We start from the raw sequence: 6000 nt of genomic DNA, 5'->3' as shown, positions 1-6000 counted from the left end.
AGAGAAAAGAAGAAAAAAAAAAGGGCACAAAACAAAACAAAACAAAAAACAAAACAAAACAAAAAAACCACGGGGGAGTATCTTCCGATTCTGTGTTCTTTAAGTCCCTTGACTTCCCTTGGAACTTGTCCCTCTAGCTGGTCTTCTGGGGGAGGGGCCTGCTGTGCTGATTCTCAGGTGTTAGCACTTGGGGGAGCTGCTCTGCCCCTGCCTGGTGCAGGGCTCAGTGGGGGTTGTTCACCCCGTGAGGCCCCGGGAGGAAGCCACAGTGGCGGGGGCAGCTCTGGGACCCTGAAGTCAGCCCCCGCAGTAGCTCTGGGGCTCTCCGTCTGCAGGGCCTGGAGGCTCCCAGGCGGGGCCGCTGATCTGCTCAGTTCTAGGCAGGAGCGTCCTCGCTGTCCTGGGCCCTCCCGGCCTCTGCCTGTCCCGGGGGGAGGCCGGATCCTGGGCTGTGTCCCGGCGCTCTGTGCTCCGGGGCCTGCGCTGTTGGATTCGCGCTCCCGGCGGTGCAGCCTCCTCCGCGGAGCCGCCGCCCGAGCCCCTCCGAGCTGTTCCCGGAGCCGCGCCGCTCCCTCCGCGGAGCTTCTTCCTCCGCCCGAGCCGCCGCCGCTGAGCTGTTCCCGGAGCCGCGCAGCCCCCTCCGCGGAGCCGCCGCCCGAGCCCCTCCGAGCTGCTCCGGGTCCCGCCGAGCGCTGCAGCCCTTAGGGAGCTCGGCGCACTGTCCGGGGCGCAGTTCCTCTGTTACTGTCCCAGGGAGCCCGAGGGCATCCCCGCCTTTCTGGGGATCCTGCTCCAATTCTCCGGGAGGCCTTTCCCCCGGGAAGGTCGGTGCAGCTCCTGCTCCTCCGAGACGGGGCTCTCCTGTCCTGGGGACACTCGCCCCGGCCTCAGCCCGGCTCCTCGCGGGGCCCCTCCCCATTGGAGGTCTTTTGTGTCTTTCTTTTTCCCCCGTCTTCCTACCTGGATAGAAGCGCGAACTCTTCTCACTGTAGCGTTCCAGCTGGTCTCTCTTTAAATCTCAGGCTGAATTCGTAGATTTTCAGGATGATTTGAATGTTTTCTAGGTAATTTGTTGAGGACAAGTGACTTGGAGACCCTACTCTGCCGCCATCTTGCCCCTCCCTCTAAAATTTTTTTTAAAGAAAGGAAGAACAAATACTGTAATAAGAGATGTAGAAGGTCATTATTTCATAATTAAGAAGATTCTTCATCAAGGAGACCAAACAATTGTATATATTTATGCCACCAACATGGGAGTACCTAAATATAGAAACCAATTAACAACAAACATAGAGAAACTCACTGATAATAATACAATGACAGGGGATTTTTAAAAAAAGATTTTATGTATTTATTAATGAGAGACATACATAGAGAGAGAGGCAGAGACCCAGGCAGAGGGAGAAGCAGGCTCCATGCAGGGAGCCCAACATGGGACTCGATCCCGGGTCTCCAGGATCACAGCCTGGGCTGAAGGCGGTGCTAAATCACTGAGCCACTGGGGCTGTCCAATGACAGGGGATTTTAACACCTACTTACAGCAATAGACAGATAATCTAAGCAGAAAATCAACAGAGGAACAGTGGCCTTGACACACTGGACCAGAGGGACTCAACAGATATAGTCAGAACTTTTCCTCCTAAAGCAGCAGAATATACATTCAAGTGCACACAGGACATTATCCAGAACAGATCACATCATGGACCACAAATCAGCCCTCAACAGGTACAAGACAATTGAGATCATACCATGTACATTTTCAGACCATGACACTATGAAACTTGAAGTCAACCGCAAAAAAAAAAAAAAAAAAAAAATTGGAAAGACCACAAATATGTGGAGATTATGAACATCCTACTAGAGATTGAATGAAGCAACCAGGAAATTAAAGAAGAAATTTTTAAAATAATATAGAGAAATGAAAATGAAAACATGCTTGTCCAAACCTCTGAGATGCAGCAAAGGCAGTCCTAAGAGGGAATTACATAGCAATACAGGCCTACCTCAAGAAACAAGAAAAGTCTCCAATATACAACCTAACTCTACACCTAAAGGAGCTACAAAAGGAACAGCAAATGAAGCCTAAAGCCTGTGGAAGAAGGGAAATAATAAAGATGAGAGCAGAAATAAACAATACAGAAACAACAGAATAGTAGAATGGAAGAGCTGGTTCTTCAAAATAATTAATAAAATGGATCTAGACCTAGCCAGACTTATCAAAAGAGAAAGGACCTAATAAAATCACAAATGAGAGAGGAGAGATCACAATCAACACCAGAAAAATAAGACAACTATAAAAGAATACCATGAAAAATTATATGCCAACAGAGGATCCCAGGGTGGCTCAGTGGTTTAGCACCTGCCTTCTACCCAGGGCATGATCTTGGAGTCCCCAGAGCGAATCCCACATCAGGCTTCCTGATGGAGCCTGCTTCTCCTTCTGCCTGTTTCTCTGCCTCTGCTTCTCTCTCTCTCTTTCTCTCAGTCTCTCTCTCTCTGTGTATGTGTCTCTCATGAATAAATAAATAAAATCTTAAAAAAATTATATGCCAACAAACTGGGAGACCTGGAAGAAATGGACAAATCCCTAGAAATGTACAAACTACCAAAACTGAAATAGGAAAAATTGAAAATGTGAATAGATCCATAAAAGGCAAATGAATTGAATCAGCAAGGCACCTTGTTGATTGAGCCTCAGTGTGCCTCAGTGGTTGAGCATCTGCTTTGGCTCAAGTCATGATCCTGGAGTCCTGGGATCAAGTCTCACATTGACCTCCCTGCATGGAGGCTGCTTCTCTCTCTGCCTGTGTGTCTGCCTCTGTCTCTCATGAATAAATAAAATCTTTTTAAAAAAGGAAAAACATGAGAAAGGACCCAAATAAAATCACAAATAAGAGAAGAGAAATAACAACACCATCATCTTATAATACAAACTATCATAAGAGAACATTATGAAAAATTATATGCCAACAACTTGGGAAAACCCGGAAAAATAGATCAATTCCTAGAAATACATAATATAGCCAAAATTAAAAAGGAAGAAATAAGAAACTTGGACAGATAACCAGCAAAGAAACTGAATCAGCAATCAAAAATCTCCCAAAAAAACAAAGTCCAGGACCAGGTGGCCTTCCCAGGGCATTTCTACCAGACCTTTAAAGAATAATTAATATCTATTCTTCTCAAAGTATTCCCCCCCAAAAAAAGAAAAGAAAGGAAAACTTTCAAACTCAGTCTATGAGGCCAGCATTACCCTGATACCAAAACTAGATAAAGACCCCACTACAAAAAGAGAGAGAAAGAGAGAGAGGGAGAACTAAAGGCCAATATCCCTAACAGAGATAAAAAACTCTCAATAAAAAACTAGCAAAGTGAATCCAACAATACATTGAATAAATTATTCACAATGATCAAGTGGGAGTTACTCCTGGGTTGCCAAGATGTTTCAATATTAACAGATCAATCAATGTGATACACCACAATATTAAAAGAAATAATAAGAACCAAGTGATCATTTCTTTTTTTAAAAGATTATTTATTTATTTATTCACGAGAGACACAGAGAGACAGGCAAAGACATAGGCAGAGGGAGAAGCAGGCTCCATGCAGGAAGCCCGATGTGGGACTCGATCCCGGGGACTCTGGGATCACACCCTGAGCCAAAGGCAGAGGCTCAACCACTGAGCCACCCAGGTGTCCCACCAAGTGATCGTTTCAACAGATGCAGTAAAAGCATTGATAAAAAACAACATCCAGTCATGATGAAAGCCCTCAACAGATTAAGTTTAGAGGGGATGTACCTCAACATAATAAAAACCTTAGATGAGAAACCCAGATTATCATCCTCAACAGGGAAAAACCAAGAACTTTTCCTCTGCAGTCAGGACCAAGACAGGGATATGCACTCTCATCACTCTTATTCAACACAGTCTAGAAGTCCTAGCCACAGCAGTCAGACGACAAAAAGAAATAAAAGGCATCCAAATCACCTGGGAAGATATCAAGCTTTCACTATTTGATGATGAATGACTTTCTGTATAGAAAACCCAAAAATCTAGAGGGTATTATGCTGAGTGAAATGAGTCAATCAGAGAAGGACAAAAATTATATGGTCTCATTCCTTTGGGGAATATAAAAAATAGTGAAAGGGAATAAAGGGGAAAGGGGAAAAATAAGTGGGAAATATTAGAAAGGGAGACAGAACATGAAAGACTCCTTACTCTGGGAAATAAACTAGAGGTGGTAGAAGGGGAGGTGGGCGGGGGGTGGGGGGTGACTGGGTGGTGGGCAATGAGGTGGGCACTTGACGGGATGAGCACTGGGTGTTATTCTGTATGTTGACAAATTGAACACCAATAAAAATAAATTTATTTTAAAAAAGCAAAAAATAAAAATAAAAAAGCCAAAAAAAAAAAAAAAACCCCATGAAAGATCGAAAATAGCCAAAGCGGTGTTGAAAAAGCAAACTAAATCTGGGGTTTCAGACCTCAAGTTATATTACAGAGCTCTAGTGATCCAATGAGTATGGTGTGGCCACAAGAAGGAGACCCGTAGACCAATAGAACAGAATGGAGAAACCGAAACAAGATACAAACCTGTAACTCTGTGATCAATTAATCTTCATCAAAGCAGGAAAGAATATCCAACAGCAAAAAGACCGTCTCTTCAACAAACGGTGTTGGGAAAACTAGTAGCCACATGCAGAAGAATGAAACAGGACCACTTTCTTACACCATATGTATAAAAAATAAGTTCAAAATGGATTAAAGACCTAAATGTGAGACCTGAAACCATAAAATGAAGAAAAGATAGGCAGCACCGTCTTTGACATTGGCCATTGGATCTTCTTTCTAGATATGCCTCTGAGGTGAGGGAAACAAAAGCAAAAATAAACTATTGGGACTTCATCAAGTTGAAAAGGTTGTGCACAGTGAAGGTAACAACTGTAGCTAAAAGGCAACATAAAAATGAGAGAAGGAATTTGTAAATGACATAGCCAATAAAGACTTAGTATACAAAATATATAAAGCAAATATAAATCTCAGCATCCTAAACACAAATTATCCAACTGAAAATGGGCAGAAAACATGAATGGACATTGTCTCTAATAAGACATCCAGATGGCCACCAGACCATCACTCCTTCCTGAAATGAGATTAGCTAAACTGACCCATTGTTAAGACCGAGACTGCTGCTACTTAATGAATAAATCTACTAGCTTAACTCAATATGGGAAACTCAGGGAAGTTTCAGAGGGGACTGTAGGAGCTAAGAAGAGGCCAACCCAAGATGGGCCACTTCAACATGGAACTTATTTTGAACTGAAGGTAATTAAAACTCTACTGGCTCAAGAAAAACTTTGTATCCCTCCCTTAACTCCACAGAAGAAGCCACACTGGATATTCTTTCCCAGAATGATGGTTAATGCCAGAGATAAAGTTTATCTGAGTGATCCATCTGTATGGGAAGACAAATCCCAAATCAGTGAACATTGGCTCTTCTTACTGCCTGGAAATAGTATTCCTTCTCTTGGAAATCTCAAACGCTTACTTGCTTCTCCTCACTCCTTGTCTTTGGAATTTCCATGTCTGTATGGATTCACCATATGTATTAAACTAAACTTTATTTTCTTATTAAAAAAAAAAAAAGGCCACCATGGAAAGACTCTCAGCATCACCCATCATCAGGGAAATGCAAACCAAAACCACAATGAGGCGTCACCTGACACCTGTCAGAATGGCTAAAATTAACAATCAACAGGTGTTGGTGAGGATGGTGAGAAAAGAGAGCCCTCTTACACTGCTGGTGGGAATGCGAACAGGTGCAGCCACTGTGGAAAACAGTGTGGAGGGTCCTCAAGAAGTTTAAAATAGAGCTACCCTACGATTCCGAAATTGCACAGCTAGGTATTTACCCCAAGGATAGAAAAGTACAGATTCGAAGGGGGACACAGCCCAATGTTTGTAGCAGCGTTATCAACAACAGCCAAACTGTGGACAC

Source organism: Vulpes vulpes, chromosome X (genome assembly GCF_048418805.1).
Source record: "Vulpes vulpes isolate BD-2025 chromosome X, VulVul3, whole genome shotgun sequence".
NCBI classification, from domain to species: Eukaryota; Metazoa; Chordata; class Mammalia; order Carnivora; family Canidae; genus Vulpes; species Vulpes vulpes.
Note: the sequence above shows the minus strand (reverse complement) of the source record.